This window comes from Hyperolius riggenbachi, chromosome 9 (assembly GCF_040937935.1).
Source record: "Hyperolius riggenbachi isolate aHypRig1 chromosome 9, aHypRig1.pri, whole genome shotgun sequence".
Classification (NCBI taxonomy): domain Eukaryota; kingdom Metazoa; phylum Chordata; class Amphibia; order Anura; family Hyperoliidae; genus Hyperolius; species Hyperolius riggenbachi.
In genome coordinates this window covers 217,018,366-217,033,877 of record NC_090654.1, presented here as the reverse complement: position 1 = coordinate 217,033,877, position 15,512 = coordinate 217,018,366, and the positions used below count along the sequence as shown (strand labels likewise).

The following is a 15,512-nucleotide window of genomic DNA, read 5'->3' as shown; positions in this document are numbered from 1 at the left end:
CACAGTCGATCCTTTAGATTCGTGGCCCTTTTTGCTGTAATAGAAGGTCTTGCTGGAAGATACCTGTTGACAATTACATCAGTTTGTAAAATGGGCCAATGTTTGGTGACTATGTCTCTCAAGGTGTTCCAGCTGCTGTTATAAGGTGTGCAGAACCTTACCAGATCATTAGGTTTCTTCCTGGTGGAGTACAGCAGCTTCTCCCTTTTGGTACTTGTTGCCCTTCGATGGGCCCGTTCGATCACATGTTTTGGGTATCCCCGGTTCCTGAATCTATCCTTCAGCAAGATGGACTGCTCCTGAAAGTCAGCCTCACTGGAGCAGTTCCTTCTCAGCCTCAAAAACTGTCCAACTGGAATATTGTTCTTCAGATTCTTAGTGTGGAACGAATTGTAGTGTAATAAACTATTCACGGCCGTCTCCTTCCGATATAATGTAGTCTCGATCTGCCCCACATCTGAAAAAGAGAGACGAAGATCAAGGAAGTCTAGGGACTTAGAGGATATTTGCGAGGTGAGAACAATATTTAAGTCGTTTTTCCCCAACTCCCGAATAAATTCTCGGGCCATAGTCTCCGATCCATCCCACAAGAGTAAGATATCATCAATAAAACGGTACCAGCCCAATATGTGAGTATGGAATCGCTCAAACACAGGTCCCCAAACCACCTCTCGCTCCCACCAGCCCAAAAACAAATTGGCCACTGATGGGGCACATTTTGCTCCCATGGAAATCCCGTGAACCTGTAGGTAGAACCTACCGTCAAAAGTGAAATAGTTGTGTTTCAATACGTAGTCCAGGAGCGTCAGCAAGAAATTGTTGAATTCAAATCTGGAAATTGTCGTCGAGGCCAGGAAGTATCGGACCGCTTCCATTGCATGATGGTGTCCTATGTTATTATATAGAGACTCGACATCCAGCGAAATTATGATTGTACCTGGTGGAGTGTGGACATGATTGAGTTTAGTGATTAGATCCAAGGAGTCTCTCACATAGGAATCTAGCGTGCAAACATGTTACTGTAGAAAAAAAGTCTATGAAAGAGCAGCTCTTTTCTATTAGACTCCCAATGCCCGAGACTATAGGTCTCCCAGGTGGTTGATCTTTGTTCTTATGGACCTTGGGCAGTAAATACAAGGTGGGTGTACTGGGTTTGTTGACTGTCAAAAAGGCATGTTCTCTCTGTGATATAACACCAGCTAACTTTCCTTGATTAAGTAGCCTATCCAACTTGGACTTGAAAACCTCACACGGGTTGGAAGTTAAGGTCCTGTAATATTTGGTATTACCCAGTTGTCTAATAGCTTCCTTGATGTAACTTTCCACGGGCCACAAAACCACATTACCCCCCTTGTCAGCTTCCCTGATGATCACATCCTGCCGTTTGGACAAATTAGAAATAGCTATACGTTCTTCCTTAGTAAGATTGTCCCTGCAATTCCCAGTGTCCTTGAGCTTATCAATGTCTTTGGACACTAATTCAAAGAAGATTTTTATAGCTGGATATGAGGACATGCTAGGGAGGAAAGAAGACCGGGGGCGGAACTTACCCTTACGGCGAATCTCCAAGGGATCAGTCTCACTTTCACTGAGCAACTCCATCAGGTCCTGGAACACCTGTCTGTCAACAGCATCCAGTAGATTGATCGCATCCCTCATCTGAGTAGTATTTGAATCATTGTGGTACATCCTTTTCAAAGTAAGTCTTCGACAGAATAAATACAGATCCTTGATGGTCTCAAAAATGTCTATCTTTTTGGTGGGTGAAAAAGTCAGTCACCTGGCTAAAACATGTTGTTCAGCAGGGGTAAGCTCTATGGAGGCCAAATTTATGATCTGCAAAGCATCTACAGTGCTGTGGTCTCGTGACCCCCTTCGTACCGTTTCCTCTTCGGGTCCCTGACAACCCCTAAGCCTCTTTTTGTGATAGGCCCGACCCCCCCTCCTCCTCCTCCTCCCATTCCCTCCACCTCGCTGTCCGACTCTAAAAAATCAGTGCTGGTTTCTGAAGCAGAGGTGTAAGTGGGCAGGTCTGGTATCCCCGTGGGGTGGGGGGTGGGTTGATCTGGCTTGGGGTGTCTAGGATGTCTCCTCCTATATTTCTTCCCCTTCCTGTTGCCTCCATGTTTCCATCTATACGCTTGGCCTGACGTGTAGTCACCTCTATCCCTCAATAACTTGGATTTTTTACCTTCGGTAGTTTTCTGTTCTACCTTGGTTACTTCTTCCTGTAATTGTTTTAAAAAAGGTTGTACCAAACTGACTGAATCGAATTCGTTCAGTTTAGAGAAGAGGTCACTAATCTTCTTTTTAAGGACAGGAAGTAAATTCTTATCATAAGTTAACAACATGTCAATGATGATCACAGAACATTTGTTTAAACCAATCTCCCAATCATTTTGCTCTTGTTTAGAGACTTCATAAGAGGGAAAGATTTGAACCCGAAGTCCCCTGGGGAATATACCTTCCCTTTTATAATTCTCAAGACACCGAATATTCCACCATAGACGTATGTAGTCTGAATGTGCTTTTTTGATTTCCATACATAACTTTCTGAAGTCTGAGGGAGGTTCACTAATTGTTCCTACAGGTGTCGGGGCATCACCAAACACCTGACCAAGCTGAGAGGTCCATGCAGACTCCAGTCTGTCAAAGACCTCCATGTTGTTGGAGGCCATGGCACAAACCAAATCACAACACCAAAAAAGGGGAGACCACCAATGTCCTGAAAGAAGACCTCAATAACGGAAATTGTTTTGCAATAAAAACATCAAATTCCTTTGTGTCATAGAAGATATAACATTAAGTCCATCTGGCAACCACATAAGAACTTGGATGTGCTGTTGTCCTGGAAAAAAGACCAAAAGAGAGTCTAAATGCTAGTTGTGCCAATCCCAAACAAATAGGACAGCACCATCACTAATACTGTATATCATCAAATAATATCAGGCTAATAAGTGATATATATCATATAATGCATGTGTGCAGAAAGGCCAATATGAAAATGGGAGCATATAACCAAAGGAAAAAGTATGACCTTGCATAAACCGCACCACAGCATATAAAGATAATAAATAAGCCTTTATTGATCCATACAAATACAATAAAAAGCTGCTGTACTCCACCAGGAAGAAACCTAATGATCTGGTAAGGTTCTGCACACCTTATAACAGCAGCTGGAACACCTTGAGAGACATAGTCACCAAACATTGGCCCATTTTACAAACTGATGTAATTGTCAACAGGTATCTTCCAGCAAGACCTTCTATTACAGCAAAAAGGGCCACGAATCTAAAGGGTCGACTGTGCCAAAGTCATTTCCAGCGCCGGAATGTGAGAAAACTGGTGGTTTGTAGTAGCTTTCCTTGCGGGAGATGTAACATCTGTGAAATGATGCCACCAACTAGAGAGATTCTGAGTGAGAGGACAAATAGGACACACAAGCTTCAGGACTATATTAACTGTCAGTCTGAGGGAGTGGTATACCTTTTATGGTGCCCGTGTAACAATCGATATGTGGGTCAAACAAAGAACATGTTGAAGAGTCGTATACAGAAGCACATGTCCACCATACGATTGGCTAGCCGGGACCACGCCGATGGTAAGCAATTAACTCCGGTGGCGGAGCATGCCCTTAGGGTCCATGGGGGCAGCACTTATGGTTGGAAGGCATGTGGTTTATCGAAGGTGCATCTCTCTTTCAGAGGTGGAGACATCACACAATTACTTTTGAGACAGGAGACTCGGTGGATCTTTGATCTTGGTACTCTAGCACCGGTAGGTCTAAACGAGGAATTTTCATTCCTGGGTTTTTTGCGGTAATCACTGTTCACCGGTTGCTTTTGATTCACACACCTTGTCCCTACTTTCTTGTGTCAACTGTCCCAGGGGATGAACACTCAGTGAGTAGGTGTCCCCCCCTTTATTGGAGCAGCACCTCTGGTAAGTAGGATGCAACTCTATTTATTTTCCCTATTTATTTTCACTTTGTTGTAGGGAGTTTTTTGGTTCCAGATCTTGCCTCACCTCTGGTGTTATGGGCAGTGTGTGTTCCTCACTTGTGTGTTATCCTCAGCGGTCGTTGGTGAGTTCGGTCGCTGGGTTTTTGTTTTTGACCCACCAATGTGCATTGATTGTTAAGTTTGACCCATGTTCTTACCCTTGTCCCCAGTTGGTCTTGGTGAGTTGACCACTGGTTTTCAGATAGACAGTTGTGTATTGCCCCTTTTTGTGTCTATTTTGTCTTCTTCTCCCCCTTTTTTCTCGACTAGCTACGATAATGGTTCGTTAGCGGGGGCAACCATGTCCCATTTATCTTGTGTGATCCAAGCTCATTATACTAAACATTGTTGTTTTTTCCATTTTTATCAGGCTAAATATTGTCCTCCCTTGTGTGTACATACATGGATGCTTCTTATCTGTGGACCACATGTGGAACTAACCGATGCATCGTTTCTCTACCTGGGCAACAGGGGATCGGATTGGATGACCCACTCGGGTCTGTCTGCCAAAGACTCTAATATGGATCTGGAGTGCCTCTTAGCGTTTCTTGTGTTCTATCATTGTTTGGATTGTTTATGCATTACCTACTGTGTCCAGTGGATGGCGGCAAATTCCCTCCTGTGTCTAGTATGATATTACATCTGTTAAACAAAATTTTGATTACTCGGAGCATATGCACAACTTTTTTTATTTATTTATGTTACATATTTTGGCATATAACAGTTTAGACTTATGCAATGTGCCCCTTTTCCTGTTCATTCCCTGCTCTGGCAACTGCCTATAGGACTTTTTATACATTTGAGGTTGTATCCCATACTGTATTTTAATTCTATTGCCCGTTTTATGTCCCTTATCCAATATGGCGGCAGCTCCGACGGGCAACTATGGGGTGGGGATGGCTGTCCACGTCATTATGTACGTGGAGACCATTCCCCGTGTGTGGCCACGCACGCATTATTACCCCTGACTCCGCCCTTTCGGAACGTCCGCCTTCACGCGTCATCACGCATCGCGCGATGTGACTATTTAGCCAATCGCTGAACGGGGAATCACATGCCCGGAAGAAGCCGCTGTTAGCGTCGAATCGCAAGGCTCTCCGCACACCCGCCCTCTGATCCAGCCTACTCCGGTAAGCCCTATACTGCACACGCACCTTCCACACACCAATTTTCCGCACTGGGGCTCTCATTGTTGTTTGTTCCCCCCTTGGGGTTCCTCACTCCTTTTTGGGCAGCACACTACTCGCTGTTCCCAACCCTTGGCGACACGCCTCACATCTCCTCAATATTAGGGGGCATCAGCCTTACTTGCACTGATCACTTTTTTGCAGACTTAGATCTGCTTCACCCATCCCTCCCTTCTGTGCTCCTGGTGGTAACAGCTGGTATCTGGTCATTTGGATCTACTTAGCTATATCAGCACATACAGTGCAACTTCGAGGGCTATTGTACTTATAGTGTGCCTGTTTTTATGGTTTTATTGTATTTGTATGGATCAATAAAGGCTTATTTATTATCTTTATATGCTGTGGTGCGGTTCATGCAGGGTCATACTTTTTCTTTTGGTTATATGCTCCTATTTTCATATTGGCCTTTCTGCACACATGCATTATTTGATATATATCACTTCTTAGCCTGATATTATTTGATGATATACAGTATTAGTGATGGTGCTGTCCTATTTGTTTGGGATTGGCATTGACCATCCATACTCGCCAGACTTGAGGACTGAAACAAACACTATTGTTTTGTCGATCAGTTTAAAGGGAACCTAAACTTAGAAGGATATGGATTTTTCCTTTTAAAATCATACCAGTTGCCTGACTCTCCTGCTGATTCTGTTACACTTTTAGCCACAGCCCCTCAACAAGCATGCAGGTCAGGTGCTCTGACTGACATCAGACTGGATTAGCTGCATGCTTGTTTCAGGTGTGTGATGCAACTACTACTGCAGCCAGAGATAGTAGGACTGCCAGGCAACTGGTATTGTTTAAAAGGAGACATCCATATCCCCTCTGTTAAGGTTCCCTTTAAAGAGACTCTGTAACAAAATTTTCTGCCTTATTTCTTCTATCCTATAAGTTCCTATACCTGTTCAAATGTGGTCTGGCTTACAGCAGCCTTTCCTAGTTGCACAGTGGCTGTATTATCTCTGTTATATAATCTAATCTTCTTTCCTCTGACAGCTTTGTCGGGCTCAGGCAGGAATGTGCTGCTCTGCTTGTTATAGGATAGAAGCTATACACACCCTCTCCACGCCCCCTGCAGGCTCTGTGCGTTGTGACAGACTGAGCTCCTCTCAGCCTATCACAAGCTGGTTAGCAGCTATGTCTTTTGTTTGTAAACACTGCCTAAAACTGACAATTACAAGCCAGGATCGCAGCAGGGAGTGGCAGATACAGCACAGAGGGGCCCAGGAGAACATAATGAATAGAATGGTATGCTTTTTATTGTAAGAATTTTAGAGCACAGATTCTCTTTAAAGTGATGTTAGAATATGCAACATACAGGTTTCCCTGGTGTGTCCTATCCTGACTTGTGTTTCTATTTCTTTCCCTACAGACACTCTTCGCCGGCTACACAGACAACTTAATCAGAGTCTGGCAAGTGACTATTGGAACCCGCTAAGACTTTTATATCATGGAAAACGCCTCTGCTCTTTTACCAACAGAGACTGCTTGTGCAGTTTGGAGTCATCTTTGTAATGCCAACATTTTGACTCTTCAATAAAGTTGCTATAAAACAACAAAACCCTGTGTTGCCAGTTGGTGATGTGACCATATCTGCTAAAGCAAATTTAGTGGTCTAGCTTTGACTTTCTCAGCACACCAAGATCTGCTGTGGCTTTTAGGGGTAATTATTGGTTGGAATGGGCAATGAAATGCAAATAAGTCTGAGTTGATGCAGGATTATGAAAATGTATGCAGTTTGAAACCTGGACCAATCTAAACCCATCAAAAGAAAACAAAGAGTTGCGGTCAATGGATCGTACTCAAAACGGGAGAATGTTAGCAGTGGGGTACCACAGGGGTCTGTTCTGGGTCCAGTGCTCTTCAATTTATTTAGTAATGACCTAGTAGATGCAGTAGTGAGCAATGTTGCTATTTTTGCAGATGATACAAAATTGTGCAGAATCATCAACTCTCAGGAAGATAGCGTCATATTGCAACAAGATCTGGATAGGATGGCTATATGGGCACATACATGGCAGATGAAATTCAATGTTGAAAAATGTAAAGTCATGCATTTTGGTCGTACCAATGGTCTAGCACCATACAAAATAAATGGGATACAGTTGGGGGCATCAAACTTGGAGAAGGACTTAGGAGTGCTCATCGACAACAAGTTAAATAATCGTACTCAATGCCAAGCCGCTGCAGCTAAAGCTAACAAAATTTTGGGATGCATTAAAAGGGAAATAAAAACTTGAGATGCTAGCATAATATTGCCCCTGTTTAACTCTCTAGTAAGGCCACATCTGGAATATGGAATTCAGTTCTGGGCACCACATTACAAAAAAGATATTGCAGTTTTAGAGCAGGTGCAGAGACGAGCAACAAAATTGATACGTGGGATGGAAGGTCTCACTTACCAAGAAAGGTTAGATAAACTGGGTTTATTTAGTCTAGAGAAAAGACGCCTTAGAGGGGATCTAATTAACATGTATAAATACATCAGAGGGCAATATAATTGCTTGGCGGATGAGCTTTTTGTCCCTAGGCCTTCTCAAAGGACTAGAGGACATGATCTGCGCATGGAGGAAAAACGTTTTAGCCATTTATTTAGGAAAGGGTTCTTTACAGTAAGAGTGATTAAGATGTGGAATGCATTGCCACAGGAAGTTGTTATGGCAAACTCTATACTTGCATTTAAAAGGGGCTTAGATGCTTTCCTTGCGTTGAAAGACATCCATGGCTACAATTACTAGGTAATGCCTAATGATGTTGATCCATGGATTTTATCTGATTGCCATCTGGAGTCGGGAAGGAATTTTTCCCTTTTGGGGCTAATTGGACCATGCGTTGTAAGGGTTTTTTCACCTTCCTCTGGATAAACAGGGATATGTGAGGGAGCAGGCTGGTGTTGTACTTCATACTGGTTGAACTCGATGGACGTATGTCTTTTTTCAACCAAAATAACTATGTAACTATGTAAAATGGAATTTGATGTCTGTTTTTAAGATGCATATATTTGAAATCAGAATTGCATAATCATGCATCAACCTATTGACTCATCTCTAGTTAGGGGAAAAAAAATTAAATTTTTCTGTCATTATCAGTTACCAATTTAATAAGAGCTGACTATGTCTCCAAGATGTAAAGAGGGGCTTTGGGAAATCATCTGATTTTTCTGCTCAATGCACAAAAATTAAAAAAACAAAACAATTTTATTGCATTCACCAGAGTTCAGTGATATGTATTGTATTACATTAAACAAGTTACAGCTTGTATAAAATTACTCTTAAGTAAACAGGTGGGTTTGAGTGTTAACCCATGTAACCACTGTCGGCTCCTGTACCAGTTCTGCTTGATTTTTCAGATGCCCTTTGCTCATGAAATCAGTTAAGTTGTAGTCAGACTCCAAATGTAATATCAAATTAACATATACAGCAGTACTATACTCTGCACAACATCCTCATATTCACAACAGCCATGCAGGAAGGGCATAGGTAAAGTGCACATATAATGCAGAGGTGTTTATTACCTGCAAAGCTGGTTCAGGTTGTGCATGAAGAATGTGTAATAGAGGAAGACCCTCATCCTCCTGCACTTGACTCTTAGGCCCAGAGCACACCAAAAACCTCTAGCAGATCTGCTAAACGCTAGAGATTTTTGAAGCAGATTTCAGAGCGATTTTAGGGATGTTTTCTGAACATGCCTAGCATTCTTAGAGCGTTTTTGTGTAGCACATTTCAAATATTGTTACAGTAAAGTTGTTACTGAACAGCTTCTGTAACAAAAACGCCTGGAAAACCGCTCTGATCTAGCGTTTTTCAGAGCGGTTTTCCACTTTCCTATACTTAACCTTGAGGCCGAAACGCCTCAGAAATCTAAAAAATGCTGCATCCCCAGGTTTGCGTTTGTGGAAAAAAACAATCCGCTCTGGTGTGCACCATCCCATTCACTTTCATTAGCCAAACGTTTTTTTCCTTGAAAGAGTCTTAAAAAAACGCTCCAGAACTGCTCTGGTGTGCACCAGCCCTTAGATGTACCCACAGTTAGCTTGCCTAGGGCCTGATAATGTTCCTGGTTACTGTCTGCACACTGAGTGTAATCTAACCAAGGATACGTTTTTGATATCTATTTAACAACTACTCAATAACTTGCGCTAAGGTTGAAGTGCAACTTTAAAGAAAATCTGTAACAAAAAAACCTCCCCTAGGGGGTACTCGCCTCGGGTGGGGGAAACCTCCGGATCCTATGCAGGCTTCCTCTGTCCTCCTCGGTTCCACGGTGGCGGCGAAAATCCTCCAGGAGAGGCGGCGATGTAAATATTTACCTTTTGGCTCCAGCGCAGGCGCAGTATCCGCTCCTTCCCCAGGAGATAGGCGGAAATAGCCGATCTCCGTCGGGCCGCTCTACTGCGCAGGCGCAAGTCTGCAACAGCGCCCCCGCTGGAGCCTGGAAAGTTAAATATTGAACAGGCTGTCGGGCCGCTGTTCGGAGGGCTGGAGCGAGACCCCCGTGGGACAGGACGGGGGAAGCCTCATTAGGATCTGGAGGCTTTCCCGTCCCCTGGTGAGTAGCCCTAGGGAACATTTTTCTTGTTACAGTGACTCTTTAAGCATTAGTATACTTTTTTTCCCCCCTCCCAACACACTGTCTATTTAAGATCGCTGGAACCCTGAATCAACTGGGTTCTGGTGCATAGATAATGCAGAGGCCTTTTTCTGGTAGGTTGCAGGGCTACCCGCCAGAACCTAGCTGATGTGGAGTTCTGGTGAATCTTCTTATACAGATACGCCAGGACATTCACATTACACTGTTGGCTATCCTGGTTTGTCATTGCCAGAGTGTCAGATTCATGGCCAAAGGCATTTACCTAAGCTTTGGCAGTGATGAAATTCCTTTTATGTTGAATACTTTCAGGCTAGGTTCACAGTGGGGAGTTGGGTTCACTGTATTATGCGACCTTTAGGTAGGATATGGTGAAGCATACAGTCAATGAAAAGTATGCTTCACTGCCTCTGTGCAGGAACGCACTGCATACAGTGTTGGATCCCAATGCACTGCGAATTTTACATACTGTATACTCACTATTGCAGTGAGACTTTGTGTGAAGATGCTCCCATAAAGACGCACCACAATGTCCCACCACAATATCCGGCTGTGAACCTAGCCTCGGTCACCAAAATGGTTATATGCAAATTAGGTGTTGAGGAGTCTGTCGTGGTATGATAGGTGGCCACTAATGATCCAATCTTTTTCATCCAATCTTACCAAATCTATGTAGTAGAAGGGTAAACTGAATGAATATACGGAATGGATAATTTAGGCAGTGCCCTTATATTACATAGAAATGGTAAGATTGGATGAAAAAGGTTGGATCATTAGTGGGCACCTGAGGAGTCGGATGAGCACAGTGCAATACAGGAAATGATGCAAGCTTTTGGGCATCACTCAAAGAACTACAAGCCGTACAATATTGTGCAGTGTCCTCTTTCTGACTCCTCCCCATTCTAGCCTTCTCTGGCTGATTCCCAGTGGAAACTGAGTAATGCTGGGAATACACGATGAGATTTTTCAGTCAATTTACTGTCCGATCTTTTGATCGATTTTCCAGTCTTTCTTATCTTCTCAATTTCCATTCACTTCTATGAGAAATCGATCAGAAAAACTATCAAAAACCAGATCAGTCATGTCGGAAATTATCTCTCAAATTGCATCTCCAATTTGATGCAATTTTTACATGCGACTTTGATTTTTTTTTTTTAATGCAATAAAGTCCTGCATACTGCGTTTTAATTTTGTTTTTTGTTTTTTTTCCTGCACGTCTTCTTCCTGTGTTGCTGGCATCCAGTAAAATGGCGACTTGCAATGTAAAAGAAGCCTTACTGCTGTCATAGGGAAAACCCTTCTCTCATCTCACACTAAAAATAAAATCATTCACCCCGGTAAACCTGTACTCAGGATTCATCATTTTCAAACAAATGGGAATAATGTGGTGCATTTTTCAGGTATTTGGCTGATGAAATTCAGCAATCTTTATTCTGCAAATGTTATTAAAGTGGATCCGAGATAAAACACTATAACCATTATCTTGCCTATATATCTCATCTAAAGTTTAGATAGTTTACACAGCAAATCTAGCTGCAAACAGATTCAATAGAATATGATTATTTCTTCCTGTGATACGACAGCAGCCATTTTGTTTGTAACCATTACACACAGACAAGTTTATCTGCATCTTGAGCACTCAGCCTGTGAAAAAAAAAACCTAATCCCCCCTCCTCCTCTCTCCTCCCCTCTGCCTCTGAAATCCCTGGTTAGTAATACCTCCCCCTCCTCCTGTCCAGACTCAGCTCCCATGAGCCCTTGCTACTGTCTAAAAATGCCAAGGCTCTCTGAAAAGCTGTTGGGCGAGGCTTGTTTAGTTTATAGTGAGTTAGAGCATTAAAACAAAACCCTATAAACAATAGGAAAGGCACACAATTATGCAATGAGTAAAAGTTCATCTCGGATACACTTTAACACAGAACTGAAGTTTTTACAAAACGAGCAGGCATTTTGTCGGTCTTGGTGTAAATGTGAAAGGGGTCATAAAAGCTTTTGCACTCTTGACTACTGAGGTGCTGCTTTTGATAGTTAGGGCTTCATTAAAGTGCGCCTCAGGCAAATAAAAATAAAGATACTGAAAATTAACCTGAGGTGAGAGGAATATGGAGGCTGCTATATTTCCTGTGAGGCTTTGTTTCCACTAGCTGCGACACGTCCTACAAGAAGTGCGACGGCACTTCCTTTTCTGCGAGTATGCTGCCAAATCCCAGAAGATGTGCAATGCACGGCTATGGGATTTGCTGCCACTCACATGAAAACTGACTGCAATGTCGGCTGAATCGCTATGGCAAGCAATTCGTATGGCGGCAGCATTATCCCCAATGGCAGAGATTCCTAGTGCTATTTGCTTGCAGGGAACTGTGGATTCGGCCCGGTTTCCACTCTAGTGGAAATGGGCCGTTAAACAATACAAGTTGCTTTGCAGCCCTGCTGATCTCTCTAGTCAGGAGTGTCTGAATTCTGCACCTGAAACACAAGCATGCAGCTAATCTTGTCAGATTTTTGTCTAACACCTGATCTGCATGCTTGTTCAGGATTTATGGGTCAAAGTATCAAGATGGCCATACACTACTTGATTTGGTGGCCGATCTGATTTGATAATTACCAAAACAGATGAATTTCTGTGCCACCAAAAGCATGCCTGATCAACTATGCTACCAATTTCAGGCTGAAATTGGACGCATGAATGAATCGGACATGCTGCCAAATGTTGGGACATTGTAGTAGATTTGATGTGTGGTGACGTGCATGATGCCCCTGGTGTATAAATGTGGCCCCCGCATGAGCATGTATACGTTACCTGTTCTATGTTGCCACTGCCTGGAGGGGGGGAACCATTATTCTCATTTCATTTCTTAATCTCTTCTCCCCTACTCTATCTTTTTATTACTTTTCCCCTCATCTTTTTATTTATTTTCCCCTCCTCATCTGTCTTTATACTGTATCCACATGAACATCCATTTGGCATAGAGTTGAAATGCCAGCTCTTATTTATAACTCATCTGTATTAAAGGTGAACTGGAATCTGTAGCGTCCCTGGTATTCTACCACACAAAAAGCTGCAGGCCTGACAACACGGTAAGAACGCTATATATCAAGATAATGAGAAAATGTACATAAAGGGAAGAAGGGAGATCTCACTGGCAAGTATGGTGTGATTTGCCTTCTTAAACAGAACCTGTAACAAAAAAAAAGTTCCCCTGGGGGGTACTCGCCTCGGGAGGGGAAAGCCTCAGGGTCCCAATGATGCTTCCCCCACCCCTGTAGCTGCAGGCAGTCCAGCGCTGGCTTCCCCGAAGTCTCCCGGAATCCTCCCTCGAAAAGTCTGACGAGCGCTGATTTATTTGCCTGTCCTGGGGCCACCATATACTTTCCCAATACTGGTCAGGTGAGGTTTTTGTCCAAAGTTCTAAATGTCTTGCAGTCTTTTGCAAAAGGAATGATTGTCCTTGGCGGAGACATTATTGTCCCATTATTAACCCTCGTTGACCCCTCCACAGGTAAATAAGTCATACCATATAGGTCTTTACGAGCTCTCAAATTTAAATCAAATAAACTTTTTCTAATGAATGCATGGCAGCTGCTTCATCCAAGTGGGAGAGACTGCACATATTACTCTGACCCTGCTCAAAAATACTCCAGGTTGGGTTATTTATTCTTTACACAAGCAGACCTAGATTAGGTAGGGAAAGCTTCTATTGACAATATTGATATCTCAGATCAAGAGGCCTCTGTCATGTTCAGAATGTTGGAAAATGTTTCATGATTGGAAAAGCCTTTGGAGACGAGAAGGTTTGGGCGCAGCCACACACCACCATAGGCCATAATAGGAATTACGGCTATAGCAGCGAAACACTGAGTAACTTTGGCGCCATCACAAGATGGAGCAGAAGTTACATTTTAAAACACTATAAGGCACCTTCCAGCAATTGCTAGAAGCCGATTTATATCATTCCCCACTATCCACTTGGACCTAGAGGGGGAATAGTAATTAACGTCACCAGAAACTTGTGCGGCAGCAGGATAACCCATACCAGCTGTATCCTGCGCCACAGTCTCCCAGGGGCCATTACATAGGTACACTTTGGAGTCACCTACAAACGCACTCAAGTGAGAAGCCTTATTCATATTCAGAGGGTGGGAAATATTTTACTCAGAATGGAAACCTTCATACACCCATGAAAATATACACTGGGAAGCAGGTTTTTTCATGTTCAGGGTGTGGGAAAGTTTTCTATGACAGAGGAAACTTTATAGACAACAAAAAATGCACACAGGTAGCAGACCGTATTCATGTTCAGAATTTTGTAAAGCACATGATAAGACACACAGGTAAGAGGCCTCTGTCTTGGTCAGAATGTGGGAAAACTTTACATGATAGAAATCAGAGACACCTAAAAACTCACACAGGTGAGAAACCTTATTCATGTTCAGAGTTTGGGAAATGATTTACTCAGAATAGAAACCTTTATGGACATGTGAAAATACACACCGGGGAGCAGAATTTTTAAAGTTCAGAGTGCGGGAAAGATTTCTATGACAGAGGAAACTTTTATAGAAACCAAAAGACTCACACAGATGATAGACCATATTCATGTTCAGACTTTTATAAAGCACATGAGAAGACAAATATGTCAAGTTTTCCCACATTCTAACCATGACAGAGACCTCTTACCTGATAGAAAGAGCCTTCAGAGACACCTAAAAAAACTCACACAGGCGAGAAGCTGTATTCATGTTCAGAGTGTGGGAAATGTTTTACTCAAAAAGGAAACCTTATCAGATGAAAATACACTCTGGGGAGGAGACTTTTTGCTGTTCAGAGTGTGGGAAAGATTTCTATGACAGAGGAAAAAAACTCACACAGGTGACAGATCATATTCATGTTCAAAGTTTTGTAAAGCACGTGATAAGACACACAGGTAAGAGGCCTTTGTCATGTTCATAATGTGGAAAAACTTTACATGACAGAAATAGCCTTCAGAGACACCTACAAATTCACAGAGGTGAGAAACCTTATTCATGTTCAGAGGGTGGGAATTGTTTTACTCAGAATGGAAACCTTACTAGACACATGAGAATACACACTGGGGAGCGGCCTTTTTCCTTTTCAGAGTGCGGGAAAGATTTTTATGACAGAGGAAACATTCATAAACACCAAGAGACTCTCACAGGTGACAGATCGTATCCATGTTAAAACTTTTGTAATGCACACGATAAGACACAGAGGTAAGAGGCCTCTGTCGTTTAGAATGTGGGAAAACTTGTCATAATAGAAAGAGCCTTCAGAGACACCTAAGAAAACTCACAAAGGTGAGAAGCTGTATTCATGTTCAGAGTGTGGGAAACGTTTTACTCAGAATGGAAACCTTATCAGACAAATGAAAATACACTCTGGGGAGGAGACTTTTTCATGTTCAGAGTGGGGAAAAGATTTCTATAACAGACGAAACTTTTATAGACACCAAAAAACTCACACAGATGACAGATCGTATTCATGTTCAGACTTTTGTAAAGCACATGATGAGACACAGAGGTAAGAAGCCTCTGTCATGTTCAGAATGTGGGAAAACGTTTCATGATTGAACATGAATAAGGTTTCTCACCTGTGTCAGTTTTTGTGGGTGTCACTGAAGGTTCTTTCTGAGGGTGGGAATGTTTTATTCAAGGTGGAAACCTTAATAGGCACATGAGAATACACATTGGGGCGCGGCCTTCTTTATGGTGAGAGTGC

General features: G+C 42.7%; 1 pseudogene; it reads left to right on the top strand.

The window, feature by feature from the left end:
* LOC137532947 (small ribosomal subunit protein RACK1-like) overlaps positions 1 to 6,752 on the top strand; it is a 28,962-nt pseudogene extending 22,210 nt beyond the window's left edge.
* The last annotated feature ends 8,760 nt before the right edge of the window (positions 6,753 to 15,512 follow it).